This window comes from Myotis davidii, unplaced genomic scaffold, assembly GCF_000327345.1.
Source record: "Myotis davidii unplaced genomic scaffold, ASM32734v1 scaffold130, whole genome shotgun sequence".
Taxonomy (NCBI): Eukaryota; Metazoa; Chordata; class Mammalia; order Chiroptera; family Vespertilionidae; genus Myotis; species Myotis davidii.
The window spans coordinates 7,102,904-7,122,495 of NW_006285040.1; the positions used below are offsets into that span (position 1 = coordinate 7,102,904).

At 40.9% G+C, this 19,592-nt stretch overlaps 1 protein-coding gene across 1 annotated transcript in view; it reads right to left on the bottom strand.

Moving 5' to 3' along the window:
• The window catches only part of CAMK4 (calcium/calmodulin-dependent protein kinase IV), a 170,240-nt gene that overhangs the window by 126,062 nt on the left and 24,586 nt on the right, over positions 1-19,592 (bottom strand). The window lies entirely within an intron of this gene.

Sequence of the window (19,592 nt, forward strand, 5' to 3'; positions counted from 1 at the left end):
CCATGACCTCCTGGTTCATAGGTCAATGCTCAACCACTGAGCCACGCCAGCCAGGCAACCCAATAGAGTTTTGTGGTAAGTTTCATTTACATCAGTCAACTTTGCCCATGAATGCTTACCATTCATGGTACACAGAGCATGGTCATCTTATCACTTTAAAGTAGATAAGGGAAAATTTTTTATCAACTTATTCAGAGGCAGTGAAGAGGTTTAAAAAGTGAGGTCAGAGAATCAATTTGGAGGTGGAGGTCAAGTGGAACTCAGCTGTTCCTTTTTAATGGAACTATGAAGATAAAAACCAGATTGAAGGGACCAAAGGAGAAGTTTTTGGAGAGGAATAAAGAAATGACAGTGTTGCTTCATATCAGACAAGGTAGACCAAGAGAGGAAAAAAGGCATCTCTCATTAACTGTTATTAGTATACTAGAGGCCCGATGCATGAAAATCATGCAGAAGGACGTCTGATCTAGTTAGCGTGTTACGCTTTTATTATTATAAATTCTTCCACATGGGCTTAGATGTGAACAAAAGAAATAGGGCATTGTTACAATTTTCCCATTATTGATAATGAAAACTTTTGCTATTTCTATCCATAATAAATTAAAAATGTTTTTTCTTATCAGTTAAAGGAATTTAAAACAGAAGTTGCCAACCCATCACTGTAATCAGCAAAATTGTTGCGTAAAGAAGATAATATTTATTTAATGCAAAGCAGGTGTTGGTTTCATTCATTAAAATTATGAATAAATATCCAGTATATTTCTCCTATACTAGTAAATAACTTTTGGAGTCAATAGTGTTCCCAACTATGAGAAAACAGGCTTGGTCTGAGGATATGTGCCAGCACCATAAAAATACTTCCATATGATTTTTCCAGGTCTTAAGTTCTGCTAAGTATTGGAGTAACATAGTAAACAATCCATCTGCTCAAACACTCAATTTTACTGGCATCGGGAAGAACAAACAAAAGTCGACTTATCCTGTTGTATTTTAATACAGGTAGCCTTTTAAAAGTTGGTGGGGCACTTGCATATTTGACAAGTTTCTTCAATGAGTTGTAGAGAATGAGAATCTCAGCCCCCAAATTACTCGAAAACAAAACCAGAATGCACTCTGACATGTGTGCTAGGATTCCTAAATGTGAATTTAATACATTTAGGGACAAAGGTTTTTCACAAGATGAATGAACAATATCAAAGATGTGAAAGAAATCAAGTATAAATATTAGCCAATGTTTGATAGACTTGTTGCATTTTAGTCTTTAGACTACATCCTCTGCCAAAAAAATAAATGGAAACAACATGCAAGGCAGAACATAGTGCAAATACAAAAATCACAGTCTTCCGCAGCTTCTTGGAGGTAAGAAGTTTTGTATTCTGAAGTCAGCTGGGAAAGCCCAGGTTTTGGCAAAGTGAGAGAAGGAAGTGTGTCTCATAGTCAAAGTCCAGAAGACCAAGGTACCGGTCCCATGTCTACCACTGCTGAGCTCTGGGTGCTGGGACAGACACGTGCCCTCTCTGTCCTCTGGTTGCTTCACCTGTGCAATGAAACACTGTCCTGGCTGATTCCTAAGGTGTATCCACTCTACATTCCTGAACATCTACATGAGGATCTTAAGAATGATGTAGATATATGCACATTTTAGTCATGTAGATACAGGCACAAGACACAATCAAAATATATTCAGTGTGTTTACAATGTGAGGGTCGACATACAACCAGCACTGTCCCTTTTGGAACACAGGAGGGAACCATTAGCCGCATCTCTCCTCATCTCTAATACACTCCATGTAAGCACACGATTCCTGCAACAGCTTCTCCCAGTTTCAGAGTTTCCCGGTGTCTATTACATTCCCCCTTGCATGATTTATTTATAGTGGCAGAACATTACATGAATTGTGGGAAATGACTTATGATGTGAAATCATTTTATATACATATAAGAATTTACTAGTGATAAAATAATACCTCATAAATCTTCCTTACCGAAGAACTATAAATAATATATGTAGAACCTTCTCCCAGTTTCAGAGTTTCCCAGTGTCTATTACATTCCCCCTTGCATGATTTATTTATAGTGGCAGAACATTACACGAATTGTGGGAAATGACTTATGATGTGAAATCATTTTATATACATATAAGAATTTACTAGTGATAAAATAATACCTCATAAATCTTCCTTACCGAAGAACTATAAATAATATATGTAGAAGGCAGAGCTTAATCACCCTCTGTCCCAAGGGTAGTTAGACTTGGTGACCCAGTTCCAAAGTCTAGACAGAGTAGGGGGAGAGACATAGTAAGTGTGAAGTGGAGAAACTTGGCAAACACCACTGTGAACAAATGACGCAGGTTAACATCGCCCGTGAGATCATGTGGTAGCATGTGCCTCTGATTATATGATGGGATAAAAAGGGCACTTCATCTCCGTGGTATTCTTTCCAAAACATAACTCCAGTTAATCATGTGAAAAACCACAGACAAACCCATTCCACAGGGTATCTGGCCAGTACTCCTCAAGATTCTCAAGGTCATGAAAAACAAGGAAAGACTGAAAAAACTGTAACATGTCAGAGAAGGCAGGGAAAACATGACAACTAAATGCAGTATGGTTGCCCGGATTGGATCCTGGAAAAGAAAGATGACATTAATGGAACAGCTGATGGAATCCAAAGAAAGTCAGGAGTTAATAGAAAGAAAACCGTTGTTATTCAATAAAATCTCATGCAGTATGTGCACAGTTTCTTTTGCTTAATACAGCCACATAATTTACCTTTCTTAAATCTTTGCCATAAGCCTGTGCAAAAGACACTAGCATTTTCATTTGACAGATGAGGAAAGTGAAGCTCATTACAGTTTAAAAGATTCATTAACAAAGGACAGCTAATAGGTACCAGAGTTTGAATGTAGTTTTGCGCTACCATAGTTATCACTGGAGGTTCTATTAATATCTGTTAGTGTCATTGGTTCATTGTACATGGCCTGCAGCCCCTTTTTCATTCTCAGATCCTTGTTAATGAGACACCTCGGCAATTCTAGTTGGATCGTGGTGACATCTTGTGACTCCCAGTATCTGTCATAAATGGCCATCAGGTTATGAACGATGAGAAACGTAAGACCAGAAATAATCACGAGACGTCTGCAGATTTTACTTGAATACCCTTTCTGAATTATTCTTTGCAACCAAGCCCAGTGATCAGTTTGAGTAGGGGAGATCATGATGAGTGTCACCTGCAAAGGCTGGTATTAAATGCAGCTCTTTCAGAAAGAAACCAGCAAACACCCTTCAAGATGAAACAGCCAACACACTTCTAGAACCTTGGAATCAGAAGACATCTTGAAAGATTGTGCTATCCAATCAGTTGTAATGCCTCCTCCTTCACAGAAAGCCATTCCAGGGTGAATGCCCCTTACCTGAATGACACTCAGGTGAGGCATGTCCTAAGTCATCTGGTCTCTATGCTTTCTTTTTTCCTAGCTATATCTATCTCATTAACACCTTCCTCAAAGTTTATTCACTTGTTTTCTTAAGTGCTCAAAAAAAAAAGCCCTTCATCAGAAGAGAAACCAAGACAATTAATAGTAGCTACTAATGGAATGTATGATGAAACCAAAAACCAAACTTTTACCATTTAAGTACCAGGTTAGAAAAATACATTTTTAGGTATGATTAATAGTGACATCATTTAAATATAAGAAGTCTCTCCTAGGTCACATATTTCTGTCAGTGTATACAGACTGCTTTCAAATATGCTTTACTATCTGTGGGTTTTGTTTTTGTTTTCTTGGTTTTTGCATCTTTAAAAGATTTCCAAAACTCTACTCTTTATCTCTGAATCACAATCAAGTTGCAGTAATTCTGGGTATGGTTATTTAACTTTCCAGTGAAGAATGCATTATCCTGAATAAAAAAATGAACAAATCTAGGACAAAGCATTAACTTAGCACCAATAAGATCTCAAACCTACAAAATGATTTAAAACCCTTCTTATAAGCAAAGCAAACTGTAAAAATTATACAGGAAGACCTACCTATAACTATTATTTTAACTACTTCAACTGTCCTTTTGTCTGCAGATATGGAAAACCTAGGTTTATACCACATACTCCTTTTAGAAGGTGAAGTGTGGAGAACAGCAGGCTTTTTAGAATGTGGAATGTGATGAGCAGAGGTCTTACAAACATTAAGATCTCTTTTGTTGGGTCACCTCGTGCTCATGTGAAGTCATGCAGCATGGATGTGTGTTAGCTCTTCATTAACCTGAGAAACTTGAGCCTTATTCTTGAGAATCTGCCATTCAAGACATGAAACTGAGTCAGCAACTATCAGAGTAAGCAACCCAGTGCGAAAGAAACACTGAACAGGTTAATAAATTCAATAAGACCAAGTAGAGTCTCGGTCAATGAGGCCCTCAGCTAATCATAAGCATCCCAGGTTTTCCAAGGCTGTAAACCGCATTTGGAATAAGCAGGTGAAAATACAGCCAGCAACCAGAACAATACGCGTTCTCAGTCCTGAGAGAGGTGCCCAAGTGATGGTGTGAGTCGTGCCAGAATGCAGATCCGAATTCTGATGGAAACATATGATACTCAAGATGGGCCAAGTTTTATTTTTCTTAATATCTCAGCTTCCAGTTGGCAAAAAAACATTCCTGTGCCAGCTGCTGAGGAAATAATGTGCCTGGAGCTGGCAGGCACTGGTCCTTGGGAAGCCAGCAGGTACGGATGCACAGTAGAGACCGAGGTGCTAGTGCCTAGAAGGCGGAGGAGTGGGAGGGGAGTGTGACCGCAGGATCATCCCAGCCTAGCACGCAGCAGGGCAGCACAGGTGCCTGAAGCTTTCTTGTAGTTAATTAGTTAGAAAGAATGCAGAGCAGCTCAGAGTCAGCTCCAGCCATCCTGGACAAAGCAAGTGTAGGGGCTATCCTCCCCGTGAAGTGGGTCTCTGGACCTCGTGCCCCAACATCAGGTAGAAGAACAATGGTGGGCATCCGGGGAATTAAAAGCACAGCGCTGTCTTAAAACTCTGCTGGCTGCATTAGCATAGACAAGCTCAGGTTAGCGTTCGAAACATAATAAGTAGATTCCAAGGTTATGACTGAACTCAGAGAGATATCGACGTGGAGGAGAAAGGCAAAAGGATGTCTTAGCTTGGGCTGCCATAACAAAATTTCATAGACTGGGTGGCTTGTACAATAAAAATCTATGTTCTCACAGTTCTAGACAATGGAAGTTCAAGATTAGGGGCTAGCATGGCTGGGTTCTGGTGAAAGCTCTCTTTCTGACTTGCAGACATCAGTCTTACTGCTTCTTCCTCACAGGACAGAGAGAGAACAAGCCTTTTGCTGTCTATTCTTCGAGGGCATGGATCCTGTCCCAAGGGCCCTCCTTCATGACCTCATCCAACCCCAATTCGCTCCCAAAGGCCCATCTCCAAATACCACCACACTGGGGGGTAAGAATAAGAATTTTGAGGGGACACAGACATCCATGCCATAACAAGGGGATATATAAGGAAAATGGGAGAGATCTTGGCTCTGGTGGGACAAGGAGAACAGGGGGAGATCAGGCAGGGAGAGAAGTGCTTGTAGGTTGAAGTTTAACTGGACTCAGAAACCAAGAAGTAGACTTGGGCCTTTCTTCTACAGATCGGCCCTGTCTCTGCCCCTCCCCTCTTCTTCCTACACGCAGCTTTTCTTTCACCATGCTCCCCCGGGCTTTGTTGTCAAAATAGAGATGGGGACATGCAGATTTCCAGAATAATTATTTTGACATTGCATAGAAATTATGACCATAAAGTTAATGATCCTACTTGGAAGTTAAGTCAAGGAGTGATTTCTTTTTATTTTGATCAAAGAATTAGACATCTCAGCGGATGGTGTTTAAATAACATCCCCAAATAAAGATAAACACAGCAGACCTTTTATGTTCTTATCTCCTTCAGGGCCCTCTGTTTAGCTCTTGCCCTCCTATGGTCAGGCAGGGCATGTGTTACAGACTATGTTACAGGACACTGCTAATCGATTGCATGGTCACAAACAGGTCACAAGTCAACCTTTTTAAAAAGAATGGTCCTGCCCTACTAGTTTGGCTCAGTAGATAGAGCATCGGCCCCTGGACTGAAGGGTCCCCGGTTCAATTTCAGTCAAGGTCACATACTTCAGGAGGCAACTAATCAATATATTCTCTCACATAGATGTTTCTCTGTCTCTCCCCTTCCCTTCCACTCTCCCAAAAGTCATTGGAAAAATATTTTCAGGTGAGGATTAACAAAAAAAGAAGAATCATCCTTTTCAGAAACAAAAAGAGAAGACTGTGGAAAGCTAGGAAGCTTCCCTTCTTGCTAAATCCTGTCCTAGATATGCCAGCATGTATATGATCCACTAAAGCAGCGGTTCTCAACCTGTGGGTCGCGACCCCTTTGGGGGTCGAACAACCCTTTCACAGGGGTCGCCTAAGACCATCGGAAAACACATATATAATTACATATTGTTTTTGTGATTAATCACTATGCTTTAATTATGTTCAATTTGTAACAATGAAAATACATCCTGCATATCAGATATTTACATTACAATTCATAACAGTAGCAAAATTACAGTTATGAAGTAGCAACGAAAATAATTTTATGGTTGGGGGTCACCACAACATTAAGAACTGAAACATAAGGCCGTGCATTAGGAAGGTTGAAAACCACTGCACTAAAAGAAGTAAAAATGAGCAAATATGACAATGAGCACATGTTTCTAAAAAGAGGGAGGCATTTAAAAATAAGAATAAAAAATATTTTTTAAAATGAATAAAATTATTCCAGGATCTTTCCATACATTTACAAAGCCTTCAGAGCTTAGAGCACCACTTACTCCAAAAGCTGCTCTGACTCCTCAGCACCTAGTAAAGAACTAAGATAATCATCCAGAGAATTCAATTGGAAGAAAACACAGATGCACAGATGCCTGTGGCTAGAAGGGACCTTAGAAGTGAGTAATTTAATCACAGAAGGTCATACCAAGACAGGGGCCTTTTAAGAGAGAGTAGACTGATGCAAGAGTTCCTTGGGCTCCAAAGGACTTTCAATTGCAGAAGCCCTGCTGGTGCAACTGACTCACTTACACAACAAATGCTTACGGAGTGCTGACTGCATAGCAGGCACTGCTCTAGGTGCTGGGGACAGAACAGTGAACAAGGGGACAGAGGTTTGGCCCCTAACAGCTTACATTCCAAAGAGAGGGCCACGGGATTGAATAAGTGATTTCATGGAGTGCTGGCTTAGCAGAGAGTTGTGGAGGGAAAACACCATGAAGAAAGAGAGATTTAAGTCCACCTCATTGTCCTGCAGCTGTTCACCTAATATTTACTCATTCAGTCGCTACTACACAAACATTTATTAAGCACTTATGGGGAGCAGGCAGTAGGCTGAAGAACAGACTCAGCAGTGGGGATAAAAGATGAATAAGACATGGGGTTCCTCTGCCCAAGGAGCAGATGCCCTGGTGGTGAAAACAAAGCATTTGCCTGTCAGACAATAGACATATAAAGTGATGTGAGGGCAGGAAGGTGGGAGAAACCTTCTGCCTAGGGGGTGAGATGAGTACTCTGTAGGATTTAGGATAAGGGCATTTCAGGCCAAGAGAGTTTCAGACACAACACCACAGAGAAAAAAGGGTCCATGAGGAGTCCTTGAGGCCAAGGCAGGCAGAGTGGAAAGAGAACAAAGCAGGACCTGAATCCCAGTGTGCCCCCCTCCTCTGCAGTGTGAGCTTGGACAAGCTGCTTGGCCATTCTAGCCCTCATGTTTCTTCTCTGAAAAATGGTGCTGGTGATGATCACCTTGTTATATTATTGAAATAATTTTCAATACACATATGACAGTAAAACCACTATGCCAAGCTCCTAGTGATGGGGAATGAGCCTGGCAGGCAAGTTGGGTGAAACTGCTAAAAGAGCCATGTAAACTGGACTTGGTATTCCTTCTATTGCTACCCAATTTGAAATCATTATCCCCTGCCTCCTACCTTGTATCCTGTGTGGGGAATATTAAGTGTATGGAGCTAAGTGTTCTTACATACATAAGTGATCTCATCTCATGGTCATAGCAACCTTGGGGGAGGATATACTATGATGATCTTCATTTTACATAAGTGAAGTTCAATGTTATGCTCAAAGGGATACAGTCATCAAGTAGCAATTTTATCCTGCCCATTTTCCTGCCTGCATCCTCTACCATCTCACTCAGTTCTTGTCTTAGCTCTGCGTTGCTCATCAGTCTTCTTCCACCCCACTGTCTTAACTGTCCAGAATGGTCTGCTTGCTGCCCCAGCCTTAGAGCCATTCTGAGTAGCTAGCTGCCTGCCCACCTCTCTTTTTGAGCTGAGGCTACCTGAAGATCACTACCCTCCACCACCTGCCAGTTTAAGCCAGGACTGGTACTCTGCTGCCCCCTCCTGTCTAGGGCCAGAACCTCAACTGCTCCCCCGGGGCCTCAGTTTAATCCTACCATTCCATTTCCTCAGTATCTCACGATAGAAAAGAATTGTACTGATTTGCTATGATTTCCATTTCACTAATGTGTCATACATACACATAAAAATCTCTGTTTATTATGTTTTTAGTTTGCTTCTAGTGACAGGTTACACCCAGGAGAGCTTTTCAAAAGTTTATCTCATTGAACATTTTCAGCAGCTTATGTGTTCTTGTTGAGGGAGAAAAGAGAGGAAGCACCCAGAGTCCTATAGGAGCCACTCAAAATGTTTCCACTTACACAGGAAACCTTCAGAGGCCTACAATGACTGAACACTCCGGACAGCCTGATTTATTGAATTTAGTAATATTTAATAACAGTCTTGTCCTAACAGGGAGCTTTTAAAAAAAAACATATAAGATACAATTGAAATAATAATTAGCAGTATATTTATATCCTGTCAAAGATAAAACTTGGGTTGACAAGTTGTCACAACTAAAGAACCATACTGTACAACTGTTAGGGTCCCAAATGCATGTTTCTCACATCCTAAATTAAAGTAGTCACTAACTACTGTCCCTTCAAGACAGTACAAGTAAGTTAGGCCAAGATAAAAAGTGAAACGAATGGTAAAAGGCAAGCAAAGGTCCCTATTAAAGAGTCCATAAAGATTTAAAGTAGGAAGAAATCATATTCAAACGCTGCATTGTAGGGAACAGTAACTGTGTGAACATAATTACAGATTTGCTATTCCCAACTCTTCTTCTTATAGTTTGTAATATTTGTCAAGTTCTGTCTACATAACATAAATCAAACAAAGTGCACTTCCAACAAGGAATGCTACTACAAACTGAGAGAGAAAATAGTTAATAACATGTCGTGTCCATTGCCTTTTTAGCAGACCATTCCAATCACAGTAGGTTATTCAAGTCTAGCCTTTTTTTATTTTTTAAGAAATGTTTCTGTACATGGTTAATTTTTCAACCATATCACCCTGAAGCATAACTTAAGAAATAATTAAGTGATGACAATGCATTTGTTAACAGGGTTAAACTCAGCATCCTGGCACTAATGCCCACAGCTCTTCAAGCTCTGCCCACCAAACACTTCAGGCAAAAGCAGTCATCTGCCTGAGACAGCAGTTGGCAACATTTACCATAAAGTAAATTAGACATATTAAAATCGAGGTTCTTGCAAAATAATATGAAATCTGGGTTCAACAACAAAGAAAAACAGATTTTATTTAACCCTCTGCTTGATGAGCAAGCTGTATTATTTTTCTCTTTTTCTGTTTTTGTTTTGTGACTTTTTCGGTTACAACGGCAGTAAGTTCTTATCAAAATCTTTCATCAGGTAGTCTTCAAAGGCCTAACCAGTGTACATACGTACCCACTTCCCCTTTCTGCACAAAAACACACCTTGCAATGTGATGTGCTTTTTTGTTTGCATTTTGATATATATATATATATATCTGCAGTTCAATTATTTTCATACAGCAGAATATTATTTAAATATAAGTAAAGAAGCTTATTCAGTGTCCTCTTATAACTACCATTTTCAATGTGATAATCATCCAACGAGATGTTTTAAGCACATGCTCCTCCCGTTATATATACTTATGTTCCTATTTAAATGCCATACGTGTGCTACTGAACCAATATGTACTGTGCTCTTTAAACCATCCAAAACCAAAAATTAGGAAAAAAGTATTCTTTAACTCTTTCCTGTAGCACCCCACTATGTTACACACACCCTGGATATGGACATCCCATGTTTAGAGACCTCTGCTTTAGTCAAAACATGTGACCAGTTTAGTACTAAAGTCTATTCAAAATAAAATAATAATAATGCTATTTTAAAAAATAAATTGCTTATTTAAACATAATCCCAATTTAAGGACTGTAACTAGTTCATCTGAGATATATACATGGCTTATAGAAGGATTACTCAAAATGCAGATAATATATTAATAAACAGATAAGTTAATTAAACTTCACTAGAGACAAATCTTTTATCAATAGTTTATTTAGCATATGGTTTTATAATGGACTCTTCAAATATAATAGAAGAATGATCAACTTGAAACATATTTAATTATTATATATAAAATAAATTATCCTCCAATAAATAATCTTTGGATGTGAATGCTGATCATAGTATGAAAGTCTAACTTACACACACTTCTTGTAAAGTTTCACCATTTTCAAAAATATGAATGATGAATGGAAGTAGCTAACATGCTGCACAGGTAAGAACTGTGTTGAGGTTTCAATAGACGTAGGCAAAGGATGAGTAGGCAGGCATTTAAAGGTTGTGCCCACCTTAAAAATTATCAGGTTGACATTTTCAAAGCGTAATGGAGGTGCTGCATAAATGAAGTCTTGATGTTTTAACCTGAAATGCTCATGCAACTGGAGAGGAGCAGAATTTTAGCTTGATTGATCTTAGTCAGGGTTTGGCAAGCCATGGCCAAGGACTGCTTGTCTTTGTATAGTCTGCAACTTAAGAATAGTTTTACAGTTTTAAATGTATTTGAAAAATTGGAAGGATAAACAGAAAAAATATATAATATGTTGTGATGTAAAAAGTATTTGAAATTCTAATTTCGCTGTTATAAATGAAGTTTTATAGGAACACAATCATGTGCATTTGTTTCTGTGTTGTCCATGGCTGTTTGCACTCAATCATCACAGACAGCATATGACCCACAAAGTCTAAAATGTTGTCTGTCGCTTCACAGGCACTTTACCATGTCTAGATAACTGATGTTAGTCCTCTCAATCCCAAACTTCCCCTGTCTGTGAGAGGTGTTTCTTTCTCTTTTTAACAAACTTGATAAGTTCTCTCTTACCCATTCCCCTGGCTTATGGGTAAGTGGCAAACTCTGAGTCACACAACTTCAACCCAAGGTGCAGCTGCTTTGATATAGTCACCTTTTGCTCTCATAATGGTTACTTTCTTTTGCTTTCAGTTGATATAGTTTTTTGTTTTGTTTTGTTTTGTTTTTACATGCTATCTTTGGTCTAACATCAACTTATTCTCCCAACCTTATGTGCCATTGCAATGTCCATGTTTTGTAAAGTTTGCAAAATGGGCAGCCTGAATTTTTCTGTTTTTGCTCTTTTTAAAAAAAATCTTTATTGATTTCAGAGAGGAACGGAGGGGGAGAGAGAGATAGAAACATCAATGATGAGACAGAATCATTAATCGGCCGCATCCTGCATGCCCCACATTGGGGATTGAGCCCACAACACAGGCATGTGCCCTGACCGGGAACTGATGCTCCTGGTGCATAGGTGGGAGTTCAACCACTGAGCCATGCCAGCTGGACTTGTCTTTTTTTTTAACTTCCTTTTCACCTTGCATGCCCCTCACAAAAGCTCTACCTGTTAAAATTCTGCCCAATTTCAAGGTCCACCCCTCTCATAAAGACACCCCAATCCTCCCAGTCAGAATTATCATTGTGTTATAAAGTGGTTCTACTATTTTTTTTATCTCATATTATTTTACTTGGTATTATTTATTTATCTCATGTTAAAATTATTGTTGATAAGTTGGGGGGCCAAATAGTGTTATACACATCATATCCATTCATACTCTAGCCCCTCACATGACCACACACATCCTACCAACATATATTGCCTAGTTCATAGTTATTCAAAAGGTCAAACCTATAAAAGGACTTTCAGGTGGCACAAAGACATGGAATTAAATAATAAGAAATAAAAATAAAAATAAAAAAACACGAGACCTTCATTCTCTTTTCAATGGTTCTGATTACATCAAGAAGAAAATCTCAATTTGTGATACTGTGGTTTTAACCCTGAAACTTTAATAATCTCCCTTTTTAAAAAAGAGAGAACAATCCTCAAGTTTGGAGCCTTTTGTAGGCAAATATTTCTAGCTATCTATTTATATAAAAGGCTAATATGCAAAGTGTCCCCTTGGGAGTTCAACCAGGAGTTCAATCGCTCACTATGGCATGCGCTGACCACCAGGGGGTGACGTGGAACATGGCGCATGACCCAGCGGCGGCAGTAGAGCACTGAGGGAGCAGGGGAAGGAGGAGGCGAGGAGGCGGGGAGGTGGGGAACCTGATCGGCCCTGATCTCCAGCCAGGCCTAGGGACCCTACCTGTTCATGAACTTCATGCACTGGGCCTCTAGTCTAGATACATATAAAAGCCTAAGCAACTGGACAACTGGACGACTGGATGACCAAACGACTGGCCAGTAGCTATTATGCACACTGACCACCAGGGGGCAGACGCTAAATGCAGGAGCTGCCCCCTGGCGGTCAGTGCACTCCCACAGAGGGAGCGCCACTCAGCTGACAGACACCAGGCCGACAACTGGCGGGCGCAGCTGCGGCAGTGTGAGCCTCTCCAGAGGACACACCCCCTGAGCTCCTGAGGACACCCCCCTGCGTGCCTGAGCAGCAGCAGCAGGCACAGTGGGGCCAGGATGGGCTCCTCCCTGGCACCTGCTGCTTCACACACTACTTCGCGCTGTGCGGGATCAACACAGACAGCGGGCTGGAGCCGGATGAGCTGGCAGGTAAGACCGGACTGTGGTGGTGCGGAGGTCCACTGATCCCTGCAGGCCAGGCCGAGGGACACCACTGGTGCACAAATCCATGCACCAGGCCTCTAATAATTTAATGAAAATGCTTTGTTTTTTTGAAATTTGTTCTTACAAAAATTGCTTCTATTTATGACACGAATACTAGTTTTCAATTTAATAAAAATAAGTATTCTTGCTAAGTAAATTCAGGTTAACAAAAATGAGGTGGTTTAAGCAAAAATATTAAGCCAATTATAGTACAGGTGGTGTGCACATATAAGAAATCTTAATGGTATTACATAAAAATGGAAGAAACATTTGGTCATAGCAGATACTCAGTAAGGTCAAGTAATCTCAGTCCACCACCCTCCCTGTTGTTAAGCATCTACACAACTAGAAGAAAGTCACGTAAAAGCCTAACCTCAGGCTTCTGAGACAGTGGTTCTCGGCAGGAAGGGGGGATGGGTGGGAGACATTTGACAATGTCTGGAGACATTTTTGGTTGTCAAATGGGGGTGGGGGAGGACCTAGTGGGTAGAGGCCAGGAGCACTGCTAAATATCTGGCCCAAACGTCGACAGCGCCAAGGATGAGAAGCCAGGGTCTAAGTCTCAGAGAAAAGAGAAAGCTCACCGCTCACCGGGACGACTCTTTGCCCGGCACTGCTCCGGTCCTCATTTGATCTTTGCCATCGATAAGATTCCTGGGGAAAATCCCCCACCCAAACCTTTCACTGTTTGACACCCCCACACAGCCACTGTGCTCCATTAAGATTAGAATTTTTTTAAATGGACTGTATTGGAAAGTCCATGTCCTTTATGTGCTAATACTCTGCCATCAATATTTAAATCTAACTTCCTAATTAAAACAGTGGAGTTATAAATTTTTAGGTTATCTCCCATTATCAAATAGGGAAAAAATAATTAACATAAGGATTAATATAATTTGAGTAAAACTTTTATTCTAGCTGCTACTGATTTTATGTACAGTTATTCTTCAGCCTGAGTTATATGGTTCAGTGGCTCAATTAAATATATTTTACATAATAAACCTGACTTTGAAATTTTAAAAATTTAATTTTTTATTAGATATGTTAGCTTTCCCAAAAGGGAGTCTAAAGAAAACTACTTTTTAAGCTAGTCCCCCCCCCCCCGCCCCAAATAATTAGCATAAAAAAACTAGTGGTTGAAAAAATATGTTTGGCTATCACTCAGCACGCTATTCTCAAATGCATTAGTGCAAGCACATAATTATTCTCAAATGCATATATGCAAGCATTTATATCTGAGGGTAAACTGTTTACAATCTTTGAAGCGATTTTGTGGTTAGTGCTTTCTCTTTCTCTTTCTCTCTCTCTCTCTTTTTCCAAGTAAAGTTCTTCATAACAGTTTAGAAGCAGATGGCACCTGTGTCTTTTTTTCTCCAAATTCAGAGTTATTTTTACCCTTGCAACAGTATTTAAATATGAAAAAGTAGATGTTCTTAAAGTAATAATTCTATCATAGTCTTCACTTAATATTGAGGCTCTTTACAATGCATACATTTCCAAATTTAGCAGTTAATATGCATGAACTGCAATTGTTGGTATAGCTGAGAGGCATCTCATGCCTTTAGGTTCAACTTGAGCTAACTCCTAATCCCGACACGCCTGTGGTGAAACGATCTGGAAGATGAAACTGAATCCCTTTCATTTCAGAGATGCGAAGCCATCAGAAAAGCAGAACTATTTCCAACACCTGCAGCTACAGAGGTGGCAGTTATTGGTACTCCCACTGTGAAGACGGGAAACCAATTGCTGAATGACACCCCGGTCATGGCCCCACACATTTTGGGAGAGAACAGGTCAGAGGATTTCCCTTTCCCCTGAGTCCCTAGGACTGAAGTCATCACCTCAGGACCAACAGAGACCACATGTCAAAGAGCAAGGGAGCATGCCCACTGTGCCTAGTCCATTTCGCTATCACTCATCCCCTCTCTGAAATCATTTGTTGGGCACCTACTGAGTACTGAGTGCTGTGCTAGGCGAGGAGCACACAACAGTGAACCAGCCAAATCCACCCACAGCCTTCTGGGAGCTTCCGGTCAGTGTTCCTGTAAAGAACCCATGCAGTTGCAGTTTCTATTCTCTCATTGCAATCCCACCTTGCTCCTGACTCAACAGCCTGAGGAAAACTTGGGTGGCCCTGGGCGGGTGGCTCAGTTGGTTGGAGCGTCATCCCGTGCACCAAAAGGTTGCGGGTTAGTTTCCCTGTCAGGGCACATTCCATGGTTGCAGGTTCAATCCCCAGTTGGGGTGCATACAGAAGGCAATCAATTGATGTTTCTCTCGAAAATCAATGAACATACCCTTGGATGAGGATGAAAGAAAAAAGACTGGCTGCACAGAGAACAAGAGAGGGACCACACAGTGATATTCGGTCAAGAGCACGGGAAGTACTGGCTAAAGGAAAAGAGGGTCCCATTCCTCCCCAGCCAGGAACACGGTTGGAGCCCTTGTTAGAAAGTGCACATGTTTTCATGTTTCCTGAGGGAAGCATCACTGGGGCCAGAGTTCTGTGTTACCAAGAGGAAGACACCACTGCTCAGGCTCCTGAATTCCTCCCCTCTAAGTGAAGGTGTCCAGGCCCAGCCTCCTGCCCCCTCAGCCGTTCCAGAGTACAGTGCACCCAGCAGACCTTGGGGAGACACCAGAGTTGGTAGAAGTGTTTGAAAAAAGAAACACAATAATAATTTGGAGGCAAAACTAGGAGACCTTTTCTCTATAGAACTATGCAAATGGAGACCACTCAATGTTGCCAACTGGTTTGCAGGGCATTTTTCAAAAGGACTCTACCTCATAACTTTAATCTGCATACACTGAGTTAGGGCCTAAAACAACACTTTTCAAACTGTCACAATCCATGAGTGGGATAGGAAAGCACATGGATTCGGCTGATAAATTTTAATGAAACAATAATATCACACAGTGGAAAATAGGAAATATTAGAATACATTGTTGGTAATAAGAATAGGCATCGTTTTATTAAACTAGTTTCCATTTTATACACACCTCTGTCTCACTATCTAAATCTATTTGGTTCCTAAGCAGTAACACATATACCAACGGATCCTATATGATTGTCCTTCAGTTGGGTGCCACATAAATGTATTTCTTTTCATTGTGGATGAGGTTGTGGTGGAGGTAGGAACTGAAAGTCACTAGCCTAAAGAAACTATAGGTAAGTGGAATGAAAAGTTTTTAAAAATTTTGATTCCAAAATAATTTAACGCTCTTTTTGTCCTAATTATTTTTTTATTTGGTTTCCCTGAATTTGTGTGTGTGTGTGTACATCTAGTTTTGTTACATTTTTTTTCAATTTCATACAAGAGACAGGAACAAAAGGTGTGAAGTAACAGAAAATAAGACATGGGTTTGGGTGCACAGGGCGAAATCCTCACCACAGAGCAGGGCAGGCCAAATCCTACCGTCTTGGTGCCAAACCACTAGACAGAGTCTGGACCAGACACAGGCTCCATTCTCCCTTGGCAAAGCCACTAAAACACCAATTTCTCAAATGACTGGGCAACGGACCAACCTCTCTTTAAGATATTTTTAAGTAGAATTGCATTTGTTGGTGTATCATGACTTTTGTAAACTTTATGACAAGCTATACATGAAGCAGTAATTTCAAATGTGAGTTTTGAAAATATTAACAGTTGCCCTGTTACTCTTTTTTAAAACAGTTGACACTTTATATATTTTTAAATATATTTTTATTGGTTTTAGAGAGAGGAAGAGAGAGAGAGAGAGAGAGAAGTAAGAGAGAAGCACCAATGTGAGAAACATCAATCCTTTACCTCATATCCCCGAGTGAGCATCAAACCCGCAACCTGGGCATATGCCCCAACCAAGAATCAAACCGGAGACCCTTCGGGGGATGGAACTATGCTCAACCAACTGAGCCATACTGGCCAGGGCCTTGATATTCTAAAATAATCCTCCTTATCCCTACCCCTACTCCTCACCTTCATCCTGAAATAAATAAATAAATAAATAAATAAATAAATGAATGAATGAATGAATGCTATCACATTTGCGCTGGTCTAAATGGCTACATGTAGATCGTTGTCTCACCATCCAGGGGCTAGAAGTGGTGATAGCCTTGGGAATTTAGCTGCCTGGAATTTCCAAACACATCCTCAGGGTGTGTTCCCCTCCTAAGGTTACATGTCCAATCCTCTTAAATTCAGGAGCCCCTGACCTACAACAGATAAGTATAATAGACGAAGGACTACTCACAAATTCACTTATCTAGTGGGGATTGTCTGTACCCTGGAACCAACCACACAGGCAACCACACATCTGGAGCATAGTTCTCTTAGCATCTTAATGATGACTGTGCTACTAATGAACTAAATGTTTTGGCCTTAGACTCAGGCAGCTTTGGCTCAAGACAGAGTCAAGAGGGCAAAGACTTGAAACCAGTTGTTTCAACTTCATCACTAATGCAGGAAGGAAGACTTCTGTCACGCAGTCAGTATCCACTGTTATAATTGTGTTGCAATTTCTGGCGTTATAGATTCTTAGTAATTACACCTGTAACACAAGTTGCTTTATGTTTTAGGACTTTTTAAAAAATAACTTTGATTGTGAAGTGATAATATTTCTCAAAGTCTCAACCAAATGGAATAACGCAGGCACCTCACCAATTCTGGCATTGACAGAACTGACCTAATACACGTGACTGCTGAAAAACAGCAAAAGTAAAAAATTTTCGTTTTCTCAAAATATTATAATCCTGTGATTGTCCAAGTACTGAAACAACTAGGTAGCAGACTGAGAGTCTTAGCAATATAGAACTGATTTAATCTGTCCTCCAAAATGTATTGCAAAATACAAGCTTAGACAATAGCTTTAAATTCCCTAGGTTTTCCCTGTGGAATCTACTATCCCATACATGTGCACAACTTGCAGCTTATTTTCTTTCTAAACCATTTCCCCATTACTCAAATTAAGTAAAATTTTAGTTTCCTGATGGTGAAGCTTATTGATAAAGATTAACATGTGCTGATGATACACTGTTGCCAGTTAGAGGCATCTGGGGTAGAGGTTACTCAGAAAGCAATTAGATTTGGTGGTGGGACAGTCCCTGCAGCACCCTCAGGCACTTCCTCTACTGGTGGCAGTTTCTAAAACACCAAGTAAACAATTTTAAGATGATCTCTTTCATCGGAAGTTTACACTGCTCCCCTGCAGCTCATCATACAATTATAGAAGGCTTGGAACCTAGGAAGGAGACATTTCATTTTCAACTTACTAGTGAATGCATGCAACAGCAGGTCTTCAGATGAACACTGAAAAACGTGGTCAAGTCAGGATGTTAATGTAGACATTACTCAATGCTCAGATATTTGGAACATTTTTAAATAGTGACAGACTCCTAAATTTTCATTCAGTTCTGCCTTTCTTACACATCTTCTGTACTCCATGAGTCCTTAACAGTAGTGACAAATTGGAGGAGGGGGTGACCCTTACACCTTCCCACTAAGTACCAACATCCAGAATCCTGCACTGTGGTCTCTGATGGCATCAAAAGCAAGAAGCTGTTAGCTAAACTCGTTATAGCAAAAAGACAATGAAAATGAAATTGCAAAGAAGCACTAAGCGCAGAAGCTTCAACTTGTCAACAGTTGAAACTACGTCTTCAGATTCCCTATCACAAAGGGCCTGGATCTAAAATGTGGTGAAAAGAGCTCTCCTTTGCTGTGGATAACAGACAGGGAAGAAGGGAAAAGAAAGGAAGGGAAAAATAATATTCAAAGGGTAAAAGTATGAGAACATGTGGCATCATTTGGGTGGCAGAACTCCCACCTGTTCGGATCTTCACAGGAGGAAGGAGGGACAATTCTGCAAGGGGGGGGGGGCGTTTTCATACATCATTTAAATAAATCACTCCAGTACAAGGAACTAGAAAGAGCAGCAGAACTCTCCTAACCTCCACTGCCTGGACCCCAGGTGCTGCTTTTTTCTTTAAAGCCACGCTAGTTCATTATGCTCCCATCCACTCTTTTGAATGATTCATTCCCCTCTTCACTCGGAACAGACTTTGCAGGGAAGCTCGTATTTGAGTTTCATTTCCAGAGTCACTTGCTTTGGAAATCTTGCTGAGGTGAAGGGGGAAGGATCCAATTTAATAATCCCGTTGTGATTTGCAGGGTTACCCTCCGACCCCACCCCTACCCCCCCTATCCCCAAGTAACTAGACAAACAGGACCCTCTGGTAAGCGATCATCCGGAGCAAAGACACCATTTGGGAAAGCCGGGCCCACGTGCGATGGAGGCTGTCACCCAAGGGAAGCGGCAGCCGGCGAGGAGGAAGGAGGGTGGGAGAGTCGGGCTGCTGCTCGCAGCTGCACCGGCCTGAGCGCTCGGGGAAGACCTGGCTCCCACTTGAACGGCGCTTCGCTCTCTCCTAGACGCTCGGCGGGAAGAAATCGGAGGGCAGGGAGGCCGCCTCCCACGTCCGAGGCAGCTGCAGCTGCGAAAGGGACAACCCCAGTGCGCGCCGCGGGCTTCCCCAGAAGCCTGAGC